Raw genomic sequence first — 16,506 nt, forward strand, 5'->3', positions numbered from 1 at the left:
CGAGAGATGCCTGGGGAGGTAGCGACCTATCCTTCTCCCTCTCACTCTGGAGGAGCCAGGAGGAGCAGAGCATGGCCCACCCAGCCTGCCCTGCAGGAGTTGCTGCCCTGACTCGACTCACACTGCTCTCCACAAGGCAAGAGCACAGCCTCAAAGGGCCCCAAAGACCTGTAATTCTTGTTCAAGGGCAGGTCCTCCCAGGTGAGGGGGCACGTAATGATGGGCTCCCCCATGATGTCACGCCGCAGGGCCATTTCAAATTGTTTTCTAAAAGTTATTTAATATCCTGGGGAATGTGGCGAGGAAGCAAAGTAGATTACAGGCTGTAAATATAGAATGATTTCAATTTTGTCTAAGGCGTGTATTTATAGTTGGATACGGGGAAGGGATGAGTGCCTGGTGGGAGTGCTGCACCAGGATACTTTCCTTTTCCCGTTAAGTTTCCTGTGTTTCCCTTATTTTACACCCCGAGGAGGGCTTGTTCAAGGATTCATAAAGGGACACCAGACACATTTAAAGGGGTCTTCTCTGGACTGCCGTCCTTACGTCACCATCCCGTCCCTAGTCTCTCGATGCAGAGGACTCTGTCAGGAGCTCTTGCTGGTGCTGGACAGGAATGGTAGCCATGGCAACCACAGTGACCTCTGACCTCTAGAAGACTTAGTTCCCAGGGTCAGCTCCTGAGGCTTCTGCCTCTGACCCCAGGATACAGGCACAATCTTCCCTGACCCAGTGACCTCGACCTCAGGAAAGTGAAGGCCAGACCTCGCTGTAGCTGTCGGAGAAGGGGTAGCCTTGGGAAACCCCTGGAGACAAACAGGAGGGCCGGGCACTTGGAACCAGGGTCTTCAGGGGAACGATTTGGTGCTGTCACACTGAATGTGTGCTGTGAGGAAACCAGTGTCTCTGAGGCCACTCAGATTGGCTCTAGAGGGAGGTGGGTGGGGCAGTGCCTTGACGGACAGACATCCAAAGATGGCTTTGAACAAGGAAAGGCAGGGCCAGCCATGGCAAATAGGAGCTGGCTCTGGAGACATGAGGGCCTGACAAAGTGTGACCCAGGCAGGTAACTGTCCTCTCTGACCTCGGTTTCCCTATCTGTTCAGGGAGGGGTTATCTCTGAGGCCATGTGCAGCTGACTGCATGAGGCAGACTAGGGCTTCAATGACAGGTGTGCACACCAGGCCTGGCAGGAAGTTAGACATTAGGGGGAGGGCTGTGTACTTGCCTGCTTGGCACCAGTCATTCACCTGCCCGGGCACCTCTTTTGTGCAGCAATTCAGGGTGCTGGGGACAGGGTGGGCTGGTGTTATGAGTGCTCTTAGCACGTGCTTGCCTTTTTCCACAGAGTCAGAATGTTTTCAATAACATTTCACATGGTGCGGTGTTTTCAATGGGAGCAAGGTGGCTAATGTTCCCACTCTTGACAGTGAAGAGAGTTCAGGCTGTTGCTTCGAGCTTAAATACTAACAAGGCAAGGTGTTCTAAAGAGACCTGAGAGGCCAATGTTGAGAAACGGACGGGATGCAAGAGTCTCGATCCCGATGACAAATCATACTGAGCGGGGAAACGCTGCAGCTCCGGAGTCAGGGTTAAGTACAGGACCAGGTCCAGACAGGCAGACAGGACGGATGGACAGCAGGTCCTGGTGATGAAAATGGACAAGTTGACTGTTCGAGGGGGCCATATGACCAGTGGGAACAGAGCCGAGCTGAAGCCCCAGGGTAGTCAGGAGTTCTCTGCCTTCCAGTCCCTTGACACAACCAGTGGGTGGTCAGGGGACAGGTTGGTGGGGACATTGCCACTGCAATGTCTACCTGTCCATGGGGTCTAGGTGAGAGCTTTTCCTTGGCCTAGCATGTCTGATAAGTTCTTGGGTCTGTTTGTAATGAGATAATGGGGAAGCCGGCAGGAAGCTTCACATCCCGTGATTTATTTAACGTTAGTTAACATGGCACGAGTCAGGTACTGCTCAGGGTCATACTTCAGGGGCTGCTTGTAGGTACAGCGCTGGTAACTTTTCAACTCTCCGTGAAGCTGCAAGGAGGCGTGGCCTGAGCTCTGCAGGCCCTGGGTGCTGGCTTTTCCGGAGTCCTGCCTGGGTTCTTACTCTCCCCAGTGGAGTGGCCTGACCATGCTGTACTTCTCTTTGTGTGTGTTGGTGGGACCCCCATACTGCCTACCGTACTGCACGGTCCCTATCTCCACCCAGCTCTAGTCGTCATGTGCTTCCTGGAGACCCCGTGTCCTCTGGGCTGGGAGGTGACACGGTGACCAATGGTAACGTCCATGTTGTGTGTTCCGCTGAGCACATCTCAGACTCATTCATCTTTCTTTTTTAAAAAAATTATTTATTTTGGGATTTGTTTTGTTTTGTTTTTCAAGACAGGCTCTCTCTATACAATCCTGCTGTCCCGGAAGTCGCTCTGTACACCAGGCTGGCCTTGAACTCAACATTTATTTATTTTTAACAGTGACAAATTGGCAGTCTAAAAGAGATTTATTTCTTTATATTTTATGTGTATGGGTGTTTTGCTTAATGCATGGTTATACACCATGTATGTGCCTGCTGTCCTCAGAGGTCAGGAGAGGCATTGGATCCCCTGGAATAGGAGTCCCAGGCAGTTGTGGGTGCTGGGAACCGAACCCAGTTGCTCTGGAGGAGCCACCAGCCTCTTCTCCTCTGAGCCGTCTCTCCAGACCCAGCTCTTGCTTTTGTACAGTGCTTTTGGTGACTGTCTAATTCCAGCCTGTCAGAATCTTGTTCTTCATTTCAAGTCTCTCTGCATGCCATGCCGAGGTGTTTTCATCGCATTGTTTCTGCTGAGAAGTCTCCCACACGCACGCTCACTGTGCTTCCCTGCATGCCATGTAACTGGCCTTCTCCTGCTGCCTCCTCCTCTCCCTCCTCCTCCTCCCCCTCCTCCTCTTTGTCCTCCTCCTCTCCCTCCTCTTCCTCCTCCCCCTCTTCCTCCTCTTCCTCCTCCTCTTCTTTGTCCTCCTCCTCCCCCTCCTCCTCTTTGTCCTCCTCCTCTCCCTCCTCTCCCTCCTCTTCCTCCTCCTCTTCTCTGTCCTCCTCCTCTCCCTCCTCTTCCTCCTCCCCCTCCTCCTCCCCCTCCTCCTCCTCCTCCTCCTTCTCCTCTTCCTCCTCCTCCTGTTCTTCCTTTTCCTTCTTTTTCTTCTGATGTGACTTACTCTCTCTGGCTTCTTTTTCTTCTCCTATTTTTAAAAAACAGATTTATTCATTTTTATTTTTTGTGCATGGATGTTTTGCACATACAAGTGTATGTTCACCATGTATTTGGTCAGAAGAAGGTAATGAAATGCTCCAGAGTCATAGATGGTTGTGAGCTGCCATGTGAGTGCTGGGAATCAAATCTGGCGCTCGAAGTACTGTGCCATCTCTCCAGCTCCTCAGGCGCCATTTTCACATTCAGTTTTGACAGCTTCAATATGACACGATGTGTGTGTGTGTGTGTGTGTGTGTATGTGTGTGTATGTATGTGTGTATGTATTGTGTATGTATGTATGTGTGGATGTATGTGTATGTGTGTACATGTATGTATATATGTGTGCATGCATGTGTGTATGTGTGTATATGTATATGTGTATGTATGTGTGTATATATGTGTGTATGCATGTGTGTATGTGTGTGTGCATGTGTATTGTGTGTATGTATGTGTGTATGTGTGTGTTAGTGTATGTATGTGTGTATGTGTGTGCATGTATGTTTGTGTGTATGTGTATGTGAGTGTGTGTGTGTGTGTGTGTGTGTGTGTGTGTGTGTGTATCCAGCTTGGTTTTACAGACTCATCAGTGGTTTGTATTCCCCACCCCCTTAATCAAATTAGTGTTAAGTCTTAATTCTTTAAGAGTTTTCTTCTGCAATCTAAAGTCTTTACCAACTACACAGATTATCTGATTTTGTTTTTTCATCTCTCTCTCTCTCTCTCTCTCTCTCTGAAATAAATAGATAATAAATAAATAAATAAATAAATAAATAAATAAATACCCTTGTAGACAACACCTGAGGTTGACTACATTCCTGGCATGATTGTGCACATGTGTGGAGGCCAGGGGCCAGCCTCAGAAGCTGTCTCCGGGTGCCATTCATTTCTGTGCATGTATTTACACGAGACAGGATACCTTGCTGCCTCGGGACTCAGTGATGTAGTTAGGCTGGCTGGCAAGGGAAGCCCAAAGGTGCTCAGCAAGCACGTTACCCACCGAAGCCCTCGCCCTATCCAGGTCTCTGCCTTTCAGTGTTTCTTTCTGGCAGTTTTGCACTTGCAGGCTTTTCATGGAACCGACGTGGAGTTCTTGTGCACCTCAGGCTGCCTCTCCTCGGTCATTCATCTTGTCACATGGGGAATGGCTCACCGTGAGTGGACATATATTCTACATGATTGTCAACCAGCGCAGACACTTTATGCAGGTTTCCTAGCCTTCACTGCCTCAGGATCCTGCCAGGAGGTCACTTTACAGTTTCTTGTCCTCCCCTCCCCCATGGTTTCTAAGTGTCTCCGACGTTGTTTCTGATGCCCTTATGGTGTTAAGGCTTAGTGTGCAGAGATTTTCTAGACCGCTCTTTAACTGAGGACAGTTTTTCTTAAGGTTAAACTGAGGGTACAGGTTTGGAGGAGGGGGACCATGAGGGTGAGGTGACCACATACCATCAATGGGGCATTTCTCGGTTGCTGCAGGCTATGTGACCTGATCACGTAACTGATAAAGCAGATGTCAGTCCTCACCCACCCCACCTCCCCAGCTCCAAAAGTTCCCTCCTCTCATCTGTTCAGCCTGTAGTCTTTGAGGGCAAGCCATCCATCGAGTCCCTCACCCACTTCTGGAGGGAAGATCTCCCCAGACCCTTTGAGTGTGGAGCAGCTCTGTGGTTATCTTGGAGATCCTCAGCCGGGGAAATCTGAATTCTCTCCTCATTTACTTGTGGCTTGTGTAGTGTGGGTACATGGGCACTTGCCTCATGCTTGCCTCACACACGTGGGCATCAGTGCTTTACCTTATAGCTCACACTAGTCTACCATCCTTGGCAGCTCTTTCATTGGCTTGTGTGTCCAGCATCTTACCTCCTGACACACAGATGTTCTGGGCTCACATTGTCTTTCCTGTCTCAGTCCTGGAATTGCCCAAGGCGCCCTGAAAAGATAGCAGGCAAAGCTAAGGAATGTGGGTGCGTGTGTGTGCTTGCGCATGAATGTACAAGTGTGTGTGTGTGTGTGTGTGTGTGCAAGTACATATGAATGGGCTGCATGTGTGCACACGCATTAGTAGAAGCCAGAGGTCAACATTAGGTGTGCTTCATCACTGTCTACCTTACTTCTTGAGACAAAGACTCTCGCTGATCCCGGTGCTCGCTGATTGGGCGGCGAGTTCCAGGGATCTTCCTGTCTCTATCTCCACAGCACTAGGATTATAGATGTACACGATCACACTGGTTTGTAGCATGAGTTCCGGTAATCCCAACTCAGATCGTCATGCTAGCTGGGCAGGCGATTTACCCACGAGGCCTCCTCCCCAACCCCCATCATCTTCTACTGACTGTCACCATAGCACAGGGAACAAAGTCTCCTGTCCTTCGCCTCTTCCATCTCACCCCTCCTCCACCCGGTCTCTGAGCAAAGACCACCTGGTTAACACCCTGTCCCTGTCCTGTCCGCAGCATGCCTTACTCTAGTAAGCATGCTAGCTCAGCCTCCTGTACCAGCAGCAATGAGGTGAGCATGCCTGGTGCCTCACACACTTCCTCCTGACAGCTCGCCCCTCTTTATGGCCCAATGCTACTCGGCCGTAAGGACTTGCTACCGTTTAGCCATCCCCCTACCAGCCAGGGTCTGACAACTGTAAATAATGGCTCTATAAATAGCCACTGCAGGGGTTTTTGTATGGGCACGAGCTCTCCAGTCGGTTAGGTAGATACCAGGAGAGCGGTTGCTGGATTGTCAAGCATGCCAGCATCCGGCTTTGAAGGAAACTGTCAAGCTGAGTCTCTGAGCGGCCAGGCCAGCTTCCATTCTCCCCAGGCAGGGACAGAGTCTAGAGTTTCTCTGCTCTACATTCTCACTGGAGCCCAAGTCCCAAATCAGGGTGATGTTTCCTCACTCTTCTTCCACAAGTTTTAAATTTCCCCATTTCTCATTTTTGGTTCCCGATCTGCCCCTCCCCGACTCCTTTTCCTTTGTACGTCTGAACATATTGCATCTGTGGTATGCAGGTGGCACCTACTGCTATTGCCAATAGGCAGGTGGCGCCTACCGTTGTAACACCGTTGGTGCAAAGGCTGTTCTCCGCCTTGTTCACTTCTTGCGTTTTCCCTCTTCATTCTTAGGTTCAGGTGACTTCTAGTGACATTTCCCCTGTCATTTCTGGTCTGTTGCAGGCCCACCCCGGGAAGCCATCATTGTACTTATACATTTTCTCACATGTACGTTTTTAAATGGGTTCCTTTTTGTGGGGTAACGGTTGATTGATGAGATGTCTCAGAGGGTTAAAAAGCCTGCTCGATCTCTGAGACTCACACAGTGGAAGGCAAGAGCTGACTTCTGCAAGTCCCCACACGTTCTCTGGTACACACACACACACACACACACGTAGACTGTAAAAGAAGCCATCTAGACAGCCGACCAGACCACTAAGGTATGTGGCATTCCCACAAGGAACAGCCCGATAACCCAATTTTCAGAGTGTGTTCCCATCGGTAAGCACAGCATACCGTATCCCGATGGGTTTCTCCCCGCTGCTTAGCTTTGCCTTACATACTTACAATTTCACTTTCCTTGACAGAGCTGTGGCGAGCCCTCCTGCACCCCTTTGCCATCTGCCGCGCCGTGCCTTCCGTCAGCACCCCGCCCCCTCGCACACACATTCTCATTCATTCTTTTCCCTTGCAACAGAACCAAGTAGACGCACCATCCTGGTGGAGCCAAGTCTATCGGAAGCCTCCATCGCACTCCCACGCCTGGGCCCAGAACGGAGAAAGCGTAGCAGGAAGTCCCTGAAACACAGGATGTGAAGAGCAGGAAGCAGGCCTCACACTGGGGGGCTGGGTTCCAAGCCTCAAGGTAGCAGCCACATGGGCCCTGAGTCCCTAAGGCACATGGCCTGGTGCCCTTGGAGACTGAGGGAGTTGAGAGCTGGTGGATCTGGCGTGTTCAATACATGCTAGGCTCTTGGCAAGAACAGGGCGTCACAGCAGGGCTTTAAAACTGTGTTGACTGGCCGGGCTAGATGGCTTGGCAGGTAAATGAACTTTTCCTACAAGACTGATGCCCTGGCTTTGATTCCCCAGAACCCAGACAAAGGTGGAAGGGGAAAACCAACTTCACAAAGTTATCCTCCGACCTCCATGCGTGTGCCAAGACAAGCGTCCCCTCCACACACATTATTCCTGAATTCGGACTCAAACCAAGAATCTTAAACTTTGCCTGCTGCTAACATCTGTCCTCACCAGGACCACACGCCTGAGTCGGCATTGTATCTTTCAGAGCAGTGGGAGTTTCTGAGTCCCCACCATTAAGGGACAGAACCGTACCTGACACCCTTGTGTCCCCAGGTGGAGAAGCAGAGTTGCCCAGGAGCCATTGCCTCTGTTCTGCCAGACCCTCCCATATTCCCTGGGCCAGCTGGCACCAGGGCTGAAGGTCCACGAGACGGCTCACGTGTGGCTGCTGGAGCTGCTCGCCTGGCAGGCTTAATGAGCTATTTGTAAATTCAGTGGCAAGTGGTGGTCAGAGTCTTTCCAACGGGCAATTCTGCGGTCATTGGTGTTTGTTTTCCTCTCTTCCCAGAGGAAATGGGAAGTGTTAATAGTTGCTGAGTCTCATTTCAGTGTAAGGCCTCGGGAGATGAGTGACCCCCTGTATCACAGCTCGCCCTCTTCTGTGGCCCCAGCCAGGCAGAGGTGAGGCCTGTACACTTGGGCAGGCAGTGCCAACCACAGAACACTCAGAAAGTAGACCAGCGCTTCATGGAAGCCAAATGTGTCTCCTGAAACCAGATTCTAGAATGTTCTAAAGGGTTGGCACAGGCGTAATGACTACCTCCAGGGCCCTTCTCCTGGAGGAGTTGGAGGGAGTAGATAAGACGTAGGATGGGAGACTGTGGGCCCTAGATCCAATTCTGCCTATGACACACAAAGCCATTTGCTCTGTGAAACTTGATTTCTCCTCGCTGGGATATGGGAGTGGGAGTGCGGGGATGGGAGGAGCCGCAGGGAGGGCACTTTCGCTTTTGCTACCCAAGGGGGCCAGTTCTGCCGTCCCCCCCCACTTACCTAGGTTACTTCCCTAAACGGGTGCCATGCTCAACATCTTCTCCACTCTCCTCCCAACGGTTCTTGTGCAGGATGACTTTTATCGGGTGTGCAATATTCTTTTGCACACACCTGCTTGATGCTGTTCTTAGCAAATGTTTCTATCCAGTGACGTAGGCTGCTTTCAATGCCCCATTTAGACCGAACTGCCTTATTCTGCACCTATGAACACATCGCCGGATGATTCTTCAACGCACAACCCCCTAGGGGAATTTCCGGAAAGAAATAATCAGAGTTGTCAAAGCTTATCTCTGGTGTTTCTATTGATTTTACAGTTAGGAGCTATTACCCCTGCTTTGCAGATGCCAAGTGGTTTCTCTCCGAAAAGACTCCCTGCACACCCTTGCCCTCAGCCCACACTACCGGTCTCCAGGCTTCCCTCTAGCCCAAGACATTCCAACCCTGAGAGGTTCCCTGGGCTCTGCAATGCACATTCTGAGGCTGTAGTGTGGGGTGGGGTGCGAGGGCTCCCTTCACTATCAGGATTTGCATGTGTTTATTCTGGTCCATGAGCAGCATTCAGGCAATTGTTTTTCCCCTCCCCCTGCGGTACCTGGCCCCTCTCTATCTCCCTCTGGAGCTTTCTCTCCAGCTGATCAGCTGACCCTCCACTCACCAGGCTGTGAATTAATTACTCACAGTATCTGTCAAAGAACTCAGAAAAAAAAAAAAGATTTTTAGAAAAGAAAGCCGTTTTTTTCTCTCGCCTAGTGGCTTTTGTTGGTGGGGGCAAGAGATAGATGGCCATGAATTACATCAGAGCTATTCTGGGATATGGGGGCAGGGCAAGAGTCCCAGTTCCACTCTTTGAGCCAGCATTGGATTTCTGGGTACCAGGGCTGATGCCGTGATGTCACCCCATCAGGAACAAGAGCATCACCCTGAGCTGTGCAGGATCTGATTGCCGAGTTACCTCAGTACGGAGGGCTGCCCTCAGGGAACAGGATACTCCTGATCCCTAAACAGTAGCCAGAACAATCTTTTCATTAAGGAACTAGGGGCCCTCAAGAAGAAAGAGAATATTCTACATTACAGAAGGACCGATGGCGGCCTGGGCTTTGTCCCCTTCACCAGGTGACCCTCAGTTTATAGGGGAGACATCATCTTAAGTCGGTTTCCCTGGAAACAGATCTCATCACAGAAAGCAATGGTTGCGGAGGCCTCTCCATAGACACTTGCACTTGGCTGGTCAGTGGGGGTGGACTCTCCATAGATGCTTCCCGTAGGTTATGTGCTAGCCTCATCCCAAACCTCGACGCCTGAGAACCTGACTTCTTTGGAAAGGGGGTCTCTGCCATTGTAAGTTACACATCTCAAACTGAGGTTACTTGGCAACTGGGAAGAGCTATGAATGCAAGGACACGTATTCTTATAAAAGAGGAGGCAACAGGGACAAGACAGCTACATGATGACATATGGCAAAGTCTGAGATTTGAATTATGGGGCCACAAGCCAAGAGCTCTGGAGCCATAGGGAGCTAAGAAGGCAGGAGGGCCCTGATACGAGGGAGCATGCTTAGTGGATAAGGTGCCTCCAGCTCTGGGCATCCTCATTGTACATTCTGTCTCTTTAAGTTACTGGACTCTGAGGACTTTAGCACTATGCATCTGTGAGATGACGATATCAGGACAGAGGGAAGAGAGGCCTGGATGGATCCTCTAGGAAGCTTGAAGACTACGTGGCTCTTCAGAAGTTTCCAGATGCCCCTTGGGAGGCATAAGACTTGCCCATGACTCCCTGATCCAAGCCTAGGTGCAGCCAAGCTTGGCACTATGGATATACTGCAAAGAGATCCGTGACAACATAGCAGGGACCTTGACTCCTGAAAGGAAAGAAAACAAAGGGATCCACCACAAGTCAGAGGGAGAGAAAGAGCAGGCCAGCCCTCAACAAAGGCTTAATCATGTCCTTCTGGGTGGGTATGAGAAGCAACAAGAGTATCATCCCCAACAGGATGAGAATGTGGGTAAAAAATATGGCAGGAGAGAGAAACACACACACACACACACACACACACAGAGAGAGAGAGAGAGAGAGAGAGAGAGAGAGAGAGAGAGAGAGAGAACACAGAGACAGACAGACACACATACAGACATACAGACATACAGAGAAAGAGAAAGAGAGAGACAGGACACACACACACACAGAGAAAGAGACAGACAGGACACATACACATACAGAGAGAGAGAGAGAGAGAGAGAGAGAGAGAGAGAGAGAGAGAAGACACACACACACACACAGAGAGAGAGAGAGAGAGAGAGAGAGAGAGAGAGAGAAGACACACACAGAGATAGACCGATAGATACACATACAGACACACAGAGAAAGAGAAAGAGAGAGACAGGACACACATACACACAGAAAGAGAGACAGACAGGACACACACACAAATAGAGACAGACAGACAGACAGACAGACAGACACACACACACACACACACACACACACACACCGCCTCACTAGCAATCAGGAGGCAGAATGAAGACAACACATTATCCTCCCCCATCAGGGTGGCTGGTGGTGCTGGGAGAGGCGGGGATCTGGAGTTTGCAGGATCTGGATGGTTGCAGAGAGGCTCAGCTATTGTGGAAGTCTCAAACAGGAGCTGCACACACCCTTCTGTGTAGGAGTCGGCAGGTTTGCACAGGGAAGAGTCTCAGTTGAGACACTCCACAGGTGCACAGAGCCGAGCCTGCCTTTGGCTACAGTGCTATGCTTCACAAGGCGACACACATGGTGTGCGCAGGCCGGAGCCTAGCACACCAGCTGCGCTGTGATTCCCAGTGGCATGCATGCAAGCACACATTTCTCCCAGCTAGGGAAGGTCTCCGTAAGGACACTCAGCAGGCCAGTTCTGATACGACCTTCACGCGTGAAGAGGAAGCCACACTTTGATACAAATGAGACCGAAAGCAGATAGCCCTCAAGGCCTCCGTACACTCTCTGGTCTCTGTTCAGCTGCAACCTGGCTTCACTCTCTCTAGAGAACGGAAGCCACCAGGTAAATCTGACCTGGGTCTTTTCCACACCTGTCTCCTAACAGGTACATCTTGCTATCCCCATACAGACCCAGCCATGATATGCCTCCTTCTCGTCCATTTTCTCTGTCAGCACAGCACCCTAGGCATTCTGCTCTCCAAAGGAAAAGCTTATTCTTAGGTGTCCTTCAGAGCCCCCCCCCAAAAAAAAGTCAATTCCCTCAGCTTTCCCTGAAGTCTCAGGTGACTTCCTGGCATTCTCCCAAAGGCTCCTTCTGTCTCTGCCTGTCTTGGTGCTAAGCAGCTCGAATACCCCTTCCTCACACTCCTTCCCCACAGCCCTCCCCCAGAGACCTTCCCTACACCCCTCCCCCATGCCCCTTCCCCACACCCCTCCCCCACTCCCCTTCTCCAAAGCTCTTCCCCACACCCCTCCCCCACTCCCTTCTCCAAAGCCCTTCCCCACACTCCTTCCCCTCTCCTCTTTTGTCTCCACCTCCTCTTCCCTCTTTTCTCTCTTCTTCTCCTGTCTTTCTCTCTACTTCTGGTCTGCATGAGGAGGCCAGAAAATAATCTCGTGTCCTTTGGGGCACATCTGCCTTGTTTGTTTTGTTTTTTGATACATGATCTCTCATTAGGCCCCGAACCTACCAATTCAGTTAAGATGGCTAGCTAGTAAACCCCAGGAATCCTGTCAATGGACCTCAGCTTTTCTTTTTTCATCTGGGTTCTAAGGATCAGACTCAGGTCTTCATGCTTGTGAGGCAAGCACTACTTGGCTGAACCGTCTTCCCAGATCAAATCTCAAGTTTATTTTAAACTGTGTGTGTGTGTGTGTGTGTGTGTGTGTGTGTGTGTGTGTGTGTGTGTGCGTGTGTGTATCTGTGTACCATGTGGAGGCCACACGATGGCATCAGATCCCTTGGGACTGGAGTTACAATTATGAGCTGCTGTGAGGGTGCTGGGAATTGAACTCAGGTCCTCTATAAGAGCAGCCAATGTTTTTATTCTCAGAGCCATCTCTCCAACCCCTCCTTTAAGCTATTGTTGTGGTAAGACACACACGTGGTTTTGAGCATTTTCGTTGTGTTGTGCCTTACGTTCTGCTGTGCAGCCTCTACGAATTCACCCCCCAGAACTGTCTTCAGTCTGCAAAACCACGTCAGTATTTGGCAACCTAGTCCCTAGAAGCCTCCATCCACGACTAGTCTCTGTCAACTGACTGCTCTGGGGAACCCAGGAATGGAGAGTCCTTCCAAGCTGGTCCTTTCTCAACTTGTTTTTGCTTTTGTTTTTGTTTTAAAAAACAGGCTGGCATGGAGGGGCTGAACCACCCTCCCCCACAGTCAGAGCTACCCCTCCTAGATATGGGAGAACATGGATGTTGACCTCAGAGCTGCAAGCTCCACTTGCCCAGGCATTCAGCTGGATAGGGTTTGTTCAGTAGATTCTGGCTTGTGCAAGAGTGGGCTCACCTCAGAGCCAGGAAGGGAAGCTGTGGACTGGAATTCCATTTTAACTGGTGAGTGTCAGCCATGTGGCCCTGTCAGGTTTTAGTGGGTGACTGTGAAAAGCTCTGGAAGTCCTTAACCCCTGTGCCATCCAGAGCAAGTGGGGGAGAGGTGCCTGTCAGCCCACTTTGCATTGAAGAAGGCAGAGGCTGAGGGAAGTAGCCCTGGTGGGGGTCACGCAGCGTCTGAGAGGCCACACTGCCATCCTGTGCCTAGTATGGTGGCCCAGACTGGGTTACTAGGAAGACACCTAACAGTTGGCAGAGAAGCAAGTCACATTCCTGAGGTGGCTCGGTGGAAGGAAGTGGCTTCACGGCAGTGACATTTTTACCCAGGCTATGACTAAATTGGAAGTGACAGGCTGCGGAGCAGAAGCAGGTGGCAATTTACCCGCTCTGTCAGACATCAGATCTGCGAGGAGGACCCCTCAGCTCCCCAGGACCAAGGGACCCTAAACAAGTGGCAGGCAGGGCTGTTTGGAGGGTAGGACAAGGACACCTGGAAAGGCTTGGGGAGCTTGAGGAACAGAAGGTTGACCCCAGGCTGGCCATCCCATCCCACCAACCCACTGCACCTCTTGACCCCAACATCGGGAACCCAGGACTGAGCAGATCAGGATGACAGGATCAATGAGCACTCAGGCTAAGGCCTAGTGAGCTCTCCAGAGGATCGCTTGAGAGCCGACTACTACCATGCTGATTTTACAGAAAGAAGAGATGGACCAGCATGTGGTAGAGACTTGGAGTTCACCAGAAAAGGAATTAGGCCAGAGGTACCAAGGTTGAGCCCCCAGACCAGGACCCCTACTTCCCCTCAGATGTCAAGCTTACCCCTCTAACGTGACCTCCAACCTCTGACCTCTATCCGTGCCTTGCATTGGCTCAGCAGTCACCCCCACCATGCCTTTCCTATCTTCTTTTCTATCAGGGTGATCCACATCACATCAACAGTCGGGAGCTGGGAGCTGAAAACACCATGACCGAAAAAGTTACCTTCATAAGATTGACCTGTAGGCAAGCCTGTAAGGTCTTGTCTTGATTAGTGTTTGCCTTGGGAGGGCCCAGCACCCTGGGAGCAGTGTCACCCCTGGGCAGATGGTCCTAGGTGGTAAAACCAAGCAAACCATGGGGAGCAAGCCAGTAAGCAGCACTCCTCCAATGGCCTCTCCATTGCTATCTGCTTCCGGGTTCCTGCCTTAAATTCTTGCCTTGCCTTCCCTCAGTGATAAAGTATGACCTGAGAGTTACAAGCCAAATAACCCCTGTCCTCCTCAACTTTGGTCATGGGGGTTTATCACTGCAATAAAAAAGCAAACTAAGGCAGGGAAGAAAAGCTTTATTTCATCTTACAACAGGGGAGTCAGGGCAGGAACTCAAGGCAGGAACCTGGAGGCAGAAACTGATGAAGGGGTGTGGAGGGGTGCTGCTTACTGGCTTGTTCATGGCTTGCTTGGCCTGCACTCTTATACCACTCAGGACTACAACTGTTCTGTTCTGTTCTGTTTTTTTTTTTTTTTTTTTAAAGGAGAGACAAAGATATGTTTGACAGAGCCAGGTATGGTGAGGTGAGAGGGGTACCTTGGTGGACCTAGGCTGAGGCATCCCTTCCTCCTGAGATACCAGTCATACAATGGGTATAGTGTAGAATAGAGTTTCTTTAGGGAAGGGGAAGGGGAGTTGAGAAGGGAGGAGAGAGAGGGGGGGGAGGAAGAAGAAGGAGGAGGAGGAAAAGGGGAAGAAGAAGAAGAGGAGGAGGAGGAGGAAAAGGGGAAGAAGAGGAGGAGGAGGAGGAGGAAAAGGGGAAGAAGAGGAGGAGGAGGAGGAGAAGGAAGAGAAGAAGAAGAAGAAGAAGAAGAAGAAGAAGAAGAAGAAGAAGAAGAAGAAGAAGAAGAAGAAGAAGAAGAAGAAGAAGAAGAGGAGGAGGAGGAGGAGGAGGAGGAGGAGGAGGAGGAGGAGGAAGAGGAAGAGGAAGAGGAAGAGGAAGAGGAAGAGGAAGAGGAAGAAGAAAAGCTGACCAGGAACACATGGAGAGAGGAGGGGGATGGAGAGAAAGGGAGAAAGGGTCAGGGAGAGAAGAGATTCAGAGAGAATGAGAGGAGAGGGCAAACAGTTCCTTTTCTAGTAAGCCAGGCCTAGCTGGCTGTTGACAGATAACTGTGGGGCGGAGCCTAGAAGGAATACTAACAAGTACTCCAAGGAGTGCAATTACCCACAGTGTCCTGTGTCCTCATATAAATCAATCATGAGAGGGGGGGGGGCACCACAAGCCAATCTGATGGAGCATCTTCTCAGTTAAGATCCCCTCTTCCCAAATGACTCTAATTGAATCAGGTTGGCTATCACACCCATTTATACAGTTTAGAACCCGCTGTCTAGGGAATGGTGCCACTCACAGTAGACTGGGTCTTCTCATATCAGTTAATTACCCTACATATATTCCCATAGGCCAACTCGATCTACATAGACCATCACTGAAAAACTAGGAGCAGTGAGAGAGCCTGGCTATTTGCCCCTCCCTGCCATGTATCCTGCCCCCACTGAGCACCAAGGAGTAATTTCAATAGCCTTCACTCTCACTGGCTTCTATCACCAGCCGTGGCTTCTGAGATTTACTGGAAGTTTCTGAGACATGCCTGGCGATGTAGTTGAGGGATTGGACAGTGTAGCTGTAGAGTTTGATTTATTCAGGAGTCGCGCTCTCTCCTGAGCAACCAGGCTCCTCTTTCAGGCCGCTCCAGGGAAGAAGGGTGCTCACTTTGGCAGTTCTGCTGTTGACAGGCTAGGTGGTGCAGAACTTGGGAGCTGTAACTCCCGGTTCCTTCAAGGACTCCGGGAAGCTTGTGTGATGTGTTTGCTTTCCTGTAACTAGGGCTGGGAGAGCAACTCTGAAGTAGCCTCAAGAGCCCCAGGCAATTTTGCCAGGAGATTAGAGGAGCTGACCTCCTGCAGCATCTTCGGGTGAGGTGGGGGTGGGGGCAGCACTCCGCAGCCTTGGCAATCTATACCAGTTTGTAAGAAAGGAGCAGGCTGTCTACAAGGGACTTCGGCCTCCACCTACCAGCCCCTCATCCCCTCAAACACTCACCCCACCCACATGATGGTTTTTCTCTGTGTCTAAATGCCACCCTCTTGGCCACACGGGCCTCTCTACACATGGGACCTGAGTGCTTGCCCTGCCTCTGAGGTTGAGCCTGTTTTCTCTGTCCAAGTTCAATTGTAAGGTCACCTCTCAGAGAGGCATCTTTATCTTCCTGACCCTAGCTTTCCTCTGCCCCTTTAGTGTGAGTGCATGTGTGTTTCTGTACAGACATGTGTGAATGTATGTGTGTGTGTGTGTGTGTGTGTGTGTGTGTGTGTGTGTGTGTGTCCCATGCAGGTAAACACCATTCCCATAAATACTGATTCAGGCACCAGACCAAGAATGGATACAGGAAGCCATACCTTCCACCAGGAGTCTGCTGGCTTCACTGCCAGCTGGGTCTGTGAGAGACAGACCTCTCTACCAGCCACCTCACTGGGTGCTTCTGAGACTCCACAATGGCTTAGTGAGGCAGGTGACAGGGAGGGGCAGCCACCCAGAAGACCCTGAGGTGGCAAGCAGGTGAAGTGGTCTCCCCTGCCTGGCCATAGACAGCTAAAGAAGAGTCCTGGTGAGCTGAGGGAGCAGGTGCCAAGGACTGTCAGCCACA

General features: G+C 50.8%; 1 long non-coding RNA gene across 1 annotated transcript; it reads right to left on the minus strand.

The window, feature by feature from the left end:
- Positions 1–260: 260 nt before the first annotated feature.
- On the minus strand, positions 261–16,289 carry LOC148004907 (uncharacterized). Its single transcript, XR_015624907.1, has 5 exons — positions 16,259–16,289; positions 13,649–13,782; positions 8,291–8,532; positions 6,928–7,012; positions 261–1,645 (listed from the first exon to the last, which is right to left on the minus strand). It is a non-coding gene; the product is annotated as an uncharacterized LOC148004907 (long non-coding RNA).
- Between the last annotated feature and the right edge of the window lie 217 nt (positions 16,290–16,506).

The sequence above is a fragment of the Rattus norvegicus genome, chromosome 7 (assembly GCF_021556685.1).
Source record: "Rattus norvegicus strain SHRSP/BbbUtx chromosome 7, alternate assembly SHRSP_T2T, whole genome shotgun sequence".
Lineage (NCBI taxonomy): Eukaryota > Metazoa > Chordata > Mammalia > Rodentia > Muridae > Rattus > Rattus norvegicus.